Genomic DNA, 14496 nt, shown 5'->3' with positions numbered 1-14496 from the left:
CTTTGTCTGCAGCCTCCTGACTCCATGGAGACTTCTACAAACCAAATCTTGTCATTGCCGAGGAACAAAGACAACAAAACCTCCTGGGAAATCTCAAATCACACCAATAAGCGAGCAGATTGCCAAGATCAGTGGCTGCCGCTAGATTGGGTTGGGACTTTCAGAATTGCACCACTGAAAATTTAGGAAAATCTGAGTACTGATGCCTCCATCTGCCGATGACTTCTTGCCTACATGTAATGTGGTCTCCAGGAGATATCCTGAACCTGCCTTTCATGTAGGACAGACAGGGCCATGCATAGTAATCATAGGGCCACGCAGAAAAAAAATCCATATTGGGCCCCTCACTCCATTGAGGAGACATAGAAGTTGGATGATGCTTCTGGCCACCTAGGATGCTGGTGCCAGGCTGCTCGGTGTAGGACACTCCTTGATCTTGACTCTGGGGCCCTTCGAACTGATGGCAGCTTTCTCCATTGGAGGTCCCCATTGAGGACAGGTAGCCAAGCCCTGGTCATAGGACCTGGAGGAACTGGCAGTGGAGATGGGCAATTCATTCTGTGCTGCCCTGATCCGGTGTTCTGCCGGTGGCATCCCGGGCCTCTCGCACTTATAGACCCCACAACATCATGGCATTGTGTGAGTCTAAGTCATTAGGCCTCAAGCAACATCATGATGTGTGGTAGCACCAGAAGTGCTCAGGATGCAGCGCTGAGGACGCCAGGTGAAGACGTCAAGATTGGCCGCCAGGGAGGAGCGGCCGCCAGGGAGGAGCGGATGCCAGAGGAGCGGCCGCCAGAGAGGAGCGGATGTCAAGAATGAGCGGCCACCAGGGAGGAGCGGATGTCAAGAAGGAGCGGCCGCCAGGGAGGAGCGGCCGCCAGATCAGGGCAGCAGGAATCAAACTGCTCATCTCTAGTAGATAGGAAAATAAAGTCTGTGGAGATACATTATAAGAAAAGTGCATCTGTTAAAAGCAACTTGCTGATGGTTTCCTGATAACAAATGATTTTCTTTTGTTTTTTTTGTATCCTAACAAAAAAAATGTAAGAATAACAAAAGATCAGGATTCATTGCAAAAACAGGGCTGGGCCCAGGCTGCCCGCTGCTAATTCTACATTGTCTATATCTTTTGCTACTTATCCTGCAACTGTTCACAGGAGTAGTGGTGGGCGTCAGGCCCCTCCACTATAGGACCCAGAGGCTACTATGCCTGATACTGTAGCAATCCTCCCCTTGATATGACATTTGCAGATTATGTAAACACGGCAGAATATAGAGAGATTATGTAAGGAAAGGCGAAGCGTCATCTTTATATAGAGGTCGACGTGTACAAGGAAGTTCACAGGTAAAGACCAAACCTGGAAGCCGCAGTTCACACCTCGGATGTTGTCTGAGCGCCAGCCATGCTGATGTTTACTATGGAAACACTGGAGCGATCACACGGGGAGGGGAATGTACCGGTGACGGATGATTACACCCCGATCCACGTCACAAGAATTGCATATTCCATGTAGAAATGGTAATAATTAGGGTGGAGGCCCCTCTATTGTAACATTGACATCACCTGCTCGTGTGTCAGCCTGATTACAGATGGACGGCACCGATTCTGTAATCGCCTCCATGTCCCGAACGTGGAAGAAGCATTTTCATTATTCCGTTCATCAAATTCACAATTCACATGTACCACGACTACAACGGAACACGAGCCCTTAATCCGTCCAGTATTTTATCCCAATGCCTGAAGTGTGAAGGCGCCAATTCACTGACAACCGGACGCTACTACACTGGGACTGACAACTGGGCGACACTGAACTGGGACTGACAACCAGACACCAGTCCGCTGAGTGACAGCAGGGCGCCGCTGCACTGAGAATGAGAACCAGATGCTGCTGCACCGAGAATGACAACCAGATGCCGTTGCACTGATACTGACAAACGGACGCCGCTGCACTGAGAATGAGAACCAGATGCTGCTGCACCGAGAATGAGAACCAGATGCTGCTGCACCGAGAATGAGAACCAGATGCCGTTGCACTGATACTGACAAACGGACGCCGCTGCACTGAGAATGAGAACCAGATGCCGCTGCACCGAGAATGACAACCAGATGCCGTTGCACTGATACTGACAAACGGACGCCGCTGCACCGAGAATGAGAACCAGATGCTGCTGCACCGAGAATGAGAACCAGATGCCGTTGCACTGATACTGACAAACGGACGCCGCTGCACTGAGAATGAGAACCAGATGCCGCTGCACCGAGAATGACAACCAGATGCCGTTGCACTGATACTGACAAACGGACGCCGCTGCACTGAGAATGAGAACCAGATGCCGCTGCACCGAGAATGACAACCAGATGCCGCTGCACTGATACTGACAAACGGACGCCACTGCACTGAGAATGAGAACCAGATGCCGCTGCACCGAGAATGACAACCAGATGCCGCTGCACTGATACTGACAAACGGACGCCGCTGCACTGAGAATGAGAACCAGATGCCGCTGCACCGAGAATGACAACCAGATGCCGCTGCACCGAGAATGACAACCAGATGCCGCTGCACCGAGAATGACAAACGGACGCCGCTGCACCGAGCATGACAAACGGACGCCGCTGCACTGAGAATGACAACCAGATGCTGCTGCACTGATACTGACAAACGAACGCCGCTGCACGAGAATGAGAACCAGATGCCGCTGCACCGAGAATGACAACCAGACGCCGCTGCACCGAGAATGACAACTAGACGCCGCTGCACCGAGAATGACAACTAGACGCCGCTGCACCGAGAATGACAACCAGACGCCGCTGCACCGAGAATGACAACCAGACGCCGCTGCACCGAGAATGACAACCAGACGCCGCTGCACCGAGAATGACAACCAGATGCTGCTGCACCGAGAATGACAACCAGATGCCGCTGCACTGATACTGACAAACGGACGCCGCTGCACTGAGAATGAGAACCAGATGCCGCTGCACCGAGAATGACAACCAGATGCCGCTGCACCGAGAATGACAACCAGACGCCGCTGCACCGAGAATGACAACCAGACGCCGCTGCACCGAGAATGACAACCAGACGCCGCTGCATTGATACTGACAAACGGACGCCACTGCATTGAAAATGATAACCAGGTGTCACTCAGTCACCTTATCATATATTTCTAGGGTGGGAAAGCAATAAATAGAGCTCGGTAGCAGCTTGACTTGGTCCAAAGGTCAGCAAGACAAGAAGGAGGCTGCAGCCCATCACTCACTGGCGATTCTGACATCTGGATCAAACTGGCAGCGGCATCCGAATAATGGAACAGTGCAGATTCTTTTTTATTTATTTATTTTTTTTAACAGGTTTTAACTATTTGCAGAATCTATTTTGAATACCGACGATCCTGTTACATTTGGCCTCGATTTTACAACCAATAGAACAGTTTTCCTTCAGTCAGAACCAATATACACAAGATGATATAATCAACGCCATGGGAGGCCAGGATTTATGGACTATACCGTCAGCCCATCCACACAAGACACGGCTGATAGCAGCGAGCAATAGAGAATCACCAGCAAAGCAAATGGTTGTGTTAGAACCTGCGTTTACATTTGGGAACATTGAAGGTTTTCTTTGGTTTGTCCATAATGTGCCCGGGAAATACTGACAATTACATGTTATCGACACTACAATTTAAGGGGAGTGTCAGCCCAGAATCCAGATGACCAATTTTCTGCAATTTTCCTTAGTATTCTTAAGGGTATGTGCACACGCTGCGGATTCTGCTGCGGATTTGGCCGCTGCGGGTCTGCAGCACTTTTTGCTGCGGTGTACAGTACCATTGTACCCTATGGGAATAAAAAACCGCAGTGCAGATGGAGCCGATTTTTCTGCGGTTTTGAAACCGCAGAAAGAATTGACATGACAATTGTTTCTGCGGATTTCGCTGCGGTTTGCCATCTCCTCAATTGTGGAGATGGCAAACTGCAGGGCAAACCGCAGAGCAATCCGCGGTGCCAAATCCGCACCCAATTCCGCAGCGTGTGCACATACCCTTAAAAGCTCATACTGCAGCCGCACTCTCCTCCTCCCGCCCCAAAAACCAAAACTCTAGGATGAAGACTAAAAAAGTTAACGTTCCCATAGCAATTATTAGGCATGAGAACAAATGAAGTTCTCCAGCAGCTCGCCAGAGCGCGCTGATAATAATCCTCCATGTATGAAAAAAACAACTGGTCGTTATGTTTCAACAGATAAAAGGGTCGTTCAGGACATTGATACCGGGGGCTTGTGTTTAGGATAGGTCAGATCGGTGGAGGTCGGACACCCGGCTCCCATCAGCTGATTGCAGCGGCGGCCGGGTGTGCAGTGTACAGCGCCGGAACCGCGCAGCTCTGGACACTGAGAAAGAAATACAATACACATTAAAAACAATGAAATAAAAGGCAAATCCACACAACCTGAGCTGCAAGCTACATGGATATGTTGTAATACATAGTATATAAATATTCCGCACTGACGAGTGTATTATAGAGGGGCTCAGAAAGGTCAGCAAAGAGAAACACGATATCGATGACGTATCCCAAGACTATTGATATTAAAGTCCTGGACAAATCTGTCAATCTTCTCGGCGGAGATTAACGCCATGACTTCTGAACCAATAACTACGGTTGTTATTGGCATCTTACAGGCTGCATTAGAAGGTCCGGGTATATGAGATGCGTCCGGAATCTACATCCAACATGCAAAACTATTAGGTTTGCAAATAACGGCAGCCAAAAGCCCCGTCATTATTAGTGGCCGTGCGTCAATGGTGGCCAACGTCAGACATGAAGCGCTACACGACCCAACACGGTCTGGTCTACCATACTGCGCGCTCTCCCGGCCCCCATCCTCCTCGCTCTAGTATGTAGAGATCACATTTCCTTGGAAGGAGATAACGCTTTGTCTCTGGAGAGCAGCCCTATACTGGGACATGTTGCAGCTTCTCAGCGAGCTTTTTAAATGTGTTACTACTATACAGAAGAAAAAAAAAAAAAAGTTTTTGGAACCGTGTGAGGGCTCATTCTGTAGATCTTGGTCCAATCACGGACCACAATACATAGACTAGCTGCATCTTTCCCAACCCAAGCAAGTATGAAGCTGTGACGCTCGGGTTGCAAGCGCCGCGGTCAATCCATGCATTTCAGTACACCATCGTCTGCATGAGCTCTTAGTCAGTTGAAAATAGAGTGATTGATTGATTTATTGATTGCTGTCAGTAACAGAAGCAGAATAATGATCGTAAAGATATCTTACCTTCTAATGGCTACAAAAATACAATAAGTGAAGAAGCCAATGCGAAACGCGCGTTGGGGTAATTTACATCCCACCACAAGCTTGTGTATGGTCACACTATGTACTTATTATTTCTGAGATCTGTATAACTTCCTTATTTGGCATGTTATGCCATTTCTTGTTGCTTTGACAGCGTGGTCATTTTTTTGTATTATACAATATTATCTGTGACTCCTTTTGATTTATAAAACTGTCTACATGAATTATACAGTCACCTATTGCTCAGCTGTTCACAGCGTCTCTGCTCAGTCCATTCTTTAGTTACTGGTTTCATAGCCACTAAGTCTTTATTCCACCTTAATGTCTGCATTGCTTCTTCCAATGAATAAGGAGCTTGTTTTGCTCGGATATATTTGATCACTATTGATGAATCACATTGGAGGTTTTGTTTATTGGTCTAAGTTCACACTAGACGTTTTTGTAGCGTTTTTTCTTGCGTTTATGTAAATTTTCAGCTGCGGTTCACAGTACCAGCAAAGCCTGTGAGATTTCAGAAATCTCATGCACACATGTTGCTTTTTTAGTCATCAGTATTTTGTGCTTTCCATGTCTTTTTGGACATGGAGCATGTCACTTCTTTCAGCGTTTTTCACCCATTGACATGAATGGGTGGTGAAAAAACACTGACAAAACGCACCAAAAATGCAGGGCTCAGGTTCTGCTGCGTTTTTTGTGCCAGAACCTGATTCTATAGATAGGACTTTTTTTTCAACACTAAACTTTATCAGTATGCCAAAACCGCCACATCAAATGCACAAAAACCACTGCAAAAAATGCAAGAAAAAAAAAAAAAAAAAAAAAAGGAAAACATGCTCTTTTTTTTTTTTTTTTTTTAATTCCTGCAGCTTCTTTCCTGCCAAGAGAAAGTTTTTCTGCAGAAAAAAAATACACAAAAAACCGCCTAGTGTGAACTTACCCTTAAGATCATTCTGTTGCCTTATTATTGGACTGGTATATAGCGTTTGTTTCTCAAAAGTCGTTTGTATGGCATGTTCCGTTTCCGGTGGTGTGGCAACTCATGGTCACTTCTTCCTTTTTTAATCACTTTTTTTTTTTTATAGATGAATGTTTCAATAAAGGTATATTTTTTATAAAGTATAATTAATGCATTCTGCTTCCATTTTCTTTTGTTTGGGATGTATATTCTATCTGGACGCGTGTATTATAGTAGACAGTTTCGTTTTTGGGTGCCCGTCTATGCAGTGACTGGACGTGTCCATTATATATAAAATGTTACTCGATGGTGGACATCCCTTGCCCTATAGGCAGATACATCCCAGGCCGGCAGGTCATGCAGAACAGCTCCATAAGGATCAGTCCTTGGAGATAATTACTAAAGTCAATCATTTCCAAAATTTTTCTTTTACTTCCCACACGGCTGTTAAATCCTAACCATTAACTCCTTGGGTATTTGCGGCACCGTCTTGTGCTGCAGATAACATCGTTCCTTCTTCTTGTCTCAGCTTCTAGAATTTTACTGTAAGGCGTATTTTTCCAGACCACATATAGCATCCCATAGTGATAGGACGCGTCTGTTTCCCCATCAGTGACCTCCGAACTGCAGCAACACAGAGGAATCCGGTTCCCAGCAATGGAACCGCACACTATGGGGGGATTGTAGTGAGACAGGAGGGACGACTCGCAGAGTAAAGCAGAAGTCTTATTCTGTGGGACATATAAACGGCGATACCAAATACGGCATTTCATAGAAAATCCAGCTCAATAAATAGTCACTTTCTGAAATCCACCCCTAAAAAAAACCCTAAAAAATGTAATTATTGCACCTGGGAAATAACTCCCATTTCATAGTCTCCCACTTTTTCTATACGAGGGGCGATCCAAAAGTAATGATAATCAATAATAAACACAATGAATATAGTAAAAAAAAATGTTTTATTTTTCTACATAGTCTCCTAACAAGTCTATACATTTAGTCCATCTCTTTTCTAAACTTAGAATTCAATTCGAAAAAAATTCTTGATCTTGACCCTCAAAAAACTCCCCAACAGCGGTTATCACGTCGCTATTGTCGTCAAAGTTCTTGACCCGGAGGTGTTCCTTGAGCCGAGGAAAGAGAAAGAAGTCACTGGGGGCTAGATCTGGCAAATAGGGGGGGTGTTCCACCAGTTCAAAGCCCGCTTCTTGAATGGTAGCTATGGCAACTGCAGCTTTGTGAGCCGGTGCGTTATCTTGGTGAAACAGCACTCCAGCCCGCAGTTTGCCACACCTTTTCTCCTTGATAGCCTCCCGCAATCTTCTTATTTGTTCTGCGTAGTAGGAGCCCGTAATAGTGGCTCCCTTCTCCAAATAGTCCACCATAATAATTCCTTCAGCATCCCAAAAACGGACGCCATAACCTTCCCTGCTGAGCTTGACACTTTGAATTTCTTCGGCGTCGGTTTGTCGGCTCGTTTCCATGTCATCGATTGTTGTTTAGTTTCGGGATCAAAGTGGTGGATCCAGGTCTCATCCGTGGTCAAAAAACGTGACAAAAAAAATTCTCCTTGTCTGCTTGGAACTTTTCGAGATTTGCTATTGAAATGTCAACTCGTTTCTTCTTTTGCGCGTCGGTTAACATTTTTGGCACCCAACGCGCGGAGACCTTTCTCATATGCAATTCTTTTGCAAGGATTCTTTGAATACTGCCATATGAGATCCCTGTGACCTCAGCTACATGCCTGATAGTCACTCTTCGATCTGCCAACACAACTTCAACTTTTTTCACGTTTTCTTCATTGAGGGACGTGGATGGGCGTCCTTCGCGATGTTCATCTTCTGTCGATGTTCTTCCCAGCTTAAATTCCTTGGCCCAGCGTGCAACTGTGGAATATGGAGGAGAAGAGTCCCCCAATGTTTCCACCAAGTCGCTGTGTATGTCTTTGGTAGACATTTTTTTCAAGCAGAGGTATTTGATGACAGCTCTGAGCTCGTTTTTTTCCATTTTGATGATCACTCCTTGGCAGTTCATATTCAAATGAATGTAGCTCCTGGGAATCGTGGCCTATTTAAGTGATTTTTTTTTCCTGGACTAGTGGGTACCTAACAGAGAAGAAAACATTTTATTTTAATTTCTGTGTGCAATAGAAATAACCGATCATTACTTTTGGATCGCCCCTCGTATAATACAGAAGCGATGCACCCAAGGGTACATTTTTCCAGTCATCCGCACCCTGTGACAGTCGCTATTCTTGTTGATGGGAATCTGCGGTTGACCTGGCTTTGTATGGCGTTGTCACTTGCTCACTGAATGGTACTGAGAACTGTATGGCGGTATTTACTGCGGCACCGTTACTTAGACACTTTACAGCATATAGTTTTTGCAGCGTATAGTGTTGGCAATGTTATATTACACATGTACCAACAGTGCTGTGGGCGTAATAGGAATGCATAAGTTCGCCTGAGAATGCCTCCTAACTGATTTTCCATGTTTAGGAGCTTATTTAAACCCCTCCTCTTTTCTGTTAAGGACCGCTCTGAATTAGCCAGAAATGATAATTAAAATCAAAATAGTCCCCACAAATTCTGGCCTGTTGGATTTTTGATATAGCATTCCTATTTATTCAACTGTAAAAAAAGAATTTTTGGCCTCAATGAAAAATCTATAACAGGGTCCATCTGTCATTACATCCAGTGTCTAATGTGGAAGGGAGACCTTTGGGTCTGAAGTGAGTCCAATAGTTAAGCTCCTGTATATTTGACATTTGGTGTCATATGAATATGATGTACTGCACTGTAGGGGTATGTTTATACAGGGTGTCTGTACAAGGGGGCAAGGAAGGGTACCGCAACGGGCACAATTCAAACCCCCAAAGGCTTAGTCCTGTTTGAGTTTTTAACTTTCGCATCCTGCTACCAACTACCCTCCGTCAGTCTCTGTAGTCTTGGTGTTATGTTTCGTCCCTGAAAACTAGACTTCAAGGCACATGACCATGGCAGCCATTTACTGTGAAGTTCATGTTAGAAAAATTACAAAAACATATAAATAGGACTGTTTGTTGGGGACCTCCTGCCACTGTGTTGGTTTAATTGTAAAGTGCTGCAGAATATGTTGGAGCTAAATAGAAATTATTATTATTATTACATTAAGGAAGAAAAATGAGAAGTGATCTCAGAGTTTGTGGTCATGCTGGGACATCTGACTGTGAAAGGTCACCCTGCTGTATAAGACCAGGTGAGGGGACTGTGTTGTATTTTATATTTGGGCTCAGGCAAGTCATGAGTTGACTAAAACTGGATGTATTTTGTGCGTCCAAGCTAAATTAGTGTATGGTCACATAACATTTCGGCCACACGTTCATGACTCCATTATAGGTTCTGTTTGAACCTCTGAAAAATGGGATTTCAACGTGCCCTTGTTGGAGTCAGGGACTTCAGTTATCAGACAGGACAGAACATGCAACTTTAAAGTCTGTTTGAGCTTTTTTCGGCTAGATCCATCCATCTTCAATTAACTTTAATAGGAAGCTGTAATCTGATCTCTCAGTGAGCTTACAGTTCCCTCTTATTTTGAAAAAGAAGGATTTTAGCTGTATTTCAGAATGAATTATGAGTAGAAGACACAGGAGGAAGAGAAGAAGAGACTCATAAGTGGAGAAAGAAGCAGATTCCTCAGATTAGATACATTTCCATATGTTCAGTTGTACTATTGATTTATGTAAAGTTTTGACACAAGAACATAACTAGGACTCGGGTGTAAAGAACTTTCACCAATCACAGGATGACTCAGTTACTGGTATTTCCCGGTGACCTGGCTCTAATATTACAGCACGGCAGCAGCTAATATTAGATCGGCAAATCTGAATATTAAATCAGTGTAATACAGGTTTCTTATATTAAGAGCAATGATAACGTCGATATTCTAATTTCACACCCGAAACTAAAGTAGCGGTGATTAATCTACAGGTGAGTCCCAAAGATCTGCATGAATCATCAGCGCAGTATGCCCCATCCATGGTCCGGGAAACTCGCCAGAGTCATTACTGTAATCTGTGCTCTCTGGGGTAATTAATGACGATGCTTTTATTTTATGACCACGTTCACACTTTGTGGTAAGCAGTAATTAGGTTTCCATGTTGCCTTCCAGGGGCATAGATATGGGGTGTGCGTGGGCTCCGAATGATGGCCTTAGCAGAAGAAAACCGCAACCTTCCACCACCATCATCCCGTATAAACATAGTGAAAAAACGCATGTCCATCATTGTTTTTGGATTTTATCGCTACAAAATTATTGCATGGCCAAACTGATCCATCAACACCATTCCCCAGATCACTATGATTCCAGCGACGCCAAACGTGTGAAGGCTTGTTTTTAGATTTTAATGTTTAAAAAATTAATCAGAACTTAGCAAAAAAATGAATTTGGTTTCTTTATAGATTCTGAGAACCGAAACTTATTATTCCGTCGATGTTTTTTTGCATGTTGAGCTTTAATTTTTATCGCTGTCATGTTGTTTTGATCTATTTCTTTATTGCATTTTTTGTAGCTTGGGGGGGGTATGGCAGCCGAAAATCTTTTCAATTATTTTTCATTTCTTTTGAATTCGGCCTTCATCTTAAGATATAAATATTCTGAAGGGTTTTTTTTTTTTTAGATTTTTTTTTTTTACACGGAGCCTGCAATTATTTAATCACTGATGTAATATGTTGCAGTACTATGGCTGGCCTTTGTAGGAGATCTCACATGACAGACAGGAGGTCCTACAGTCGGCCCCCTGGCTTCCATGGCAATCCGTTGAACCCCCGTAACTGAATCATGCTGAGGGCCGATGACTAGCAGAACTCGGCCGCTATGTTGAAGCTTGTTAAATGCAGCCATCATGCTTGCAGTAGCACTTAAAGGTTAAACTGTAGCGATCCCATCAGTTCCTATGGGGTGTTCGCTTCGTAGCACCGCTCCAGGGGCCCCTCTATACGAGCATTGGGCACAGCACAGCACAGCTGCCATGTAATGCACTTGCAATTGATCGGCCAACCATGACATACACATCCGATTTTAGCCAACAATGGGTGAAAAGTTCCAAGATGAGAGATCAAACAGCAATTGCAAAGAATCATTCCAGCCTACATTTAAAAGGACGGTCGGTGGGGACATCTTCTACCCCGTGTGTATGGCTACCTTGAGATTCTCGGCAGATGCCACACATAGGAAAAACGGATCCGACACGATCTTCAGAAAAATGTCTCATCCTGGAACTGCTGCTCTCCTAATTTACATGAGTCGTAGCGTAGTGCTTAAAGGTAACCGGTCACTCCCCATAAACCTGCATTATTTCTTACCCGGTGTAAACGCCGCTGTTCCCCTGAATCCGGCGATGTTTTGCTTTTGTTCCTGCTCCTCTCCGTTCCTGAGATATGGCCTCCTCTTCCCTGTATATAAATCTGGTCTTGTTAACCAAGTGGGTGTAGCTCTAAGGAAGACCCTTGTAGAGGAGAGCTGATGACCACACCCACTTGACTAAAAAGTTAGATTTAAATACACAAAAGAGGAGGTGATATCTCAGGAACAGAGAGGAGCAGGAACAAAAGAAAAACATCTCCGGATTCAGGAGAACAGCGGCATTTACACCAGGTAGAAATAACATATCTTATGACAAGTGACAGATTCTATTTAAGGACCTGCGAGTTCCTTTGTGTTTATTTCATAGGGTGGAAAATAGCGACAGGTCTTCTTTAAAACCAATTGTGTCTGAATTGCTCCTTAATCCCTTCCAGTATTGGCTTTCAGGCTGTGTGTTCAGCGCTGCGTGTGAACCTGCAGAGAACAATGGTCCTCAGTGGGTAGACGACTGCAATGTCCCATCACCTGGCCGATGTCCGCACACCAGTGACATCACTTCATAAACCTCTGGCTCCACAGGTAAAGCAGCTCACCTGGGCTCACCTGCAGAGTTTTCTTAAAGAGACAGGATCATTCTATGTGGCCGGGATATTTGAGGATAATTCATCATTTGCAAATTTTTGAAATGTTGCAAAGTTTTTGCACAACTGTACGACAGTGGGTTTACAAATGGAACCCGTCAGTCATTTTTTTTGAGCAGTTCAAGGCTATCATCATTTTAAAAGTCATTAAAGGGGCATCGCAAGATTTTACACAATAAAGGCGCAGACAATGCAAAAGAGCAAAAGAAAAAGCATATTAGCATTTGCACCAAATTCATCAAGCATCCTGCGCCATTTTGATGAATTTGACTTACAGTCCGCAAGTGCAAAAAAGTAACGAAAGACAAAAAAAAAAAAAAACACGGATGACTCGGGTCGTGCATGGTTATTAAAGGGGGAGTTCGGCTGCATCTACGCATTTTTTGGATCCACTGTACCCTGTTTTCAGGAGCTCCACTTGCTGTTATAGGAACCTTCATGGGTCATGATTTACTTCCAGTGAATTAGGATGGGTCTGGTCTTGTGTACCGAGTCCGTTACAGTTACATGACTTCGGAATGTCTGACTATTCTTTGGCGTTGTTAACCCCTGATTCACCGGCCTCCCTTCCCCATCCCGCCGCACTGTGTCACTTGGAAGAAATTACCGCAGCACATAACATAATGTATAACATATATAGTATCTGTAAATGGTGGCCAATATCATTACTAGTACTAGCCCCAATCATCCATCTCTATATCTCTCCCTTCATTTCCCTCCTGGAGTCATGTGACCCTTCCTTAAAGGGGGATTCAAAGACTCTCAAACTTGTGTCAACTTGCGATTACCGTCAGGTATCCTGGCTGATACGTTGCGAGCATCTGTCTCCATACTGTCTGCAGCCCGCATCACCATTTCACTTCTCGATACATATGTGAGAGGCATCAGACAATCCCTTTTAAAGGACCTGTCACTTGGCATAAATGTATAATTTTTTAACTGGTGTTGATGCCGCTGTTCTCCTGAATCCGACGATGTCTTTCTTTTGTTTCTGCTCCTCTCCTTTCCTGAGATCTGGCCTCCTCTTCCATGTAGATAAATGCAGTCACATTATCCAAATGGGCGTGGTTCTCAGCTCCTCTCTGTGGGAGCCTTCTTAAGCACCACACCCCATTGGCTAATAAGACTAGATTTACAAGCAGAGAAGAGGAGGTCATATCTCAGGAATGGAGAGGAGCAGGAACAAAAGAAAGACATCTCCAGATTCAGAAGAGCAGCGGCATTTACAGCAGATTTATGGCAAGCAGCAGGTCCTCTTTATTCTATGAATCAGGCCGGGACTTCGCTGGTTGTCAGAGCTGTGTCCTGTCACAAGCCATACACCTGTGTCTCCATCGCACGGCTGGGACACATTTGTAACCACTGGAAGCAAACAATGAAGGCTACTAGGAAATGACAGCAAGCAGAGATATTACTAATATTAGGAATAAATTGTTAACCTTGTCATTAATCCAACACATTTTGCAGATTACTAGTTTAATAAATGTTTGCAAAAGTTTTTTTTTTGCAAGGTGAGTAACAAACTACTTAGCAAAGTTTAATGTCTTTCCCTTGAAGCTCAGACTCCCTCCTTCCCGCCCCACCCCATCGCTTCCCATCCCTTCAGGCGCTGATACAAGCTGCACCCAACAAGCGGAATTTACCTGTAACATACTGCACTCCCATAAAAAGCAATTACAGAACCTCGTGGCCTCACCGCTCAGGAAAGTGGCCGCCATTAACGGTCCTCAGGCCTGACATTAAGACTGGTAATGGTGACGGTCACAACCTCACACTCCACCCAAAATCCACTGTGGTTGTCACCCCAGCTTTAACTGTAGTTGTCCCCCGGCTTTAGTTGTAGTTGCCACCCAGAATCAGTTGTGGTTGTCATCCAGCTTTAGTTGTGGTTTCTCCTGGATTTAGTTGTAGTTGTGTCCCCTTCCACCGGTTTTAGCTGTAGTTGTCCCCACCCTGGCTTTAGTCGTCCCCGCCCCCAGCTTTAGTTGTGGTTGTCACCCAGCATTAGTTGTGGTTGTCATCCGGCTTTAGTTGTATCCCCCCCACCGGATTTAGTTGCAGTTGTCCCCCGGCTTTAGTTGTGGTTGTCATCCGGCTTTAGTTGTGTCCCCCCACCGGCTTTAGTTGTAGTTGTCCCTCCGCCCCCGGCTTTAGTTGTAGTTGTCCCCCAGCTTTAGTTGCAGTTCTGCTCCCCGCCCCCGGCTTTAGTTGCAGTTGTGCCCCCCGCCCCCGGCTTTAGTTGCAG

At 44.9% G+C, this 14496-nt stretch overlaps 1 protein-coding gene across 1 annotated transcript in view; it reads right to left on the bottom strand.

Annotated features, from left to right (window-relative positions):
- The window catches only part of GIPC2 (GIPC PDZ domain containing family member 2), a 97690-nt gene that overhangs the window by 81167 nt on the left and 2027 nt on the right, over positions 1-14496 (bottom strand). The window lies entirely within an intron of this gene.

The sequence above is a fragment of the Dendrobates tinctorius genome, unplaced genomic scaffold (assembly GCF_039654945.1).
Source record: "Dendrobates tinctorius isolate UK_male_01 unplaced genomic scaffold, ASM3965494v1 ptg000138l, whole genome shotgun sequence".
Taxonomy (NCBI): domain Eukaryota; kingdom Metazoa; phylum Chordata; class Amphibia; order Anura; family Dendrobatidae; genus Dendrobates; species Dendrobates tinctorius.
This window is presented reverse-complemented; position numbering and strand designations above follow the sequence as displayed.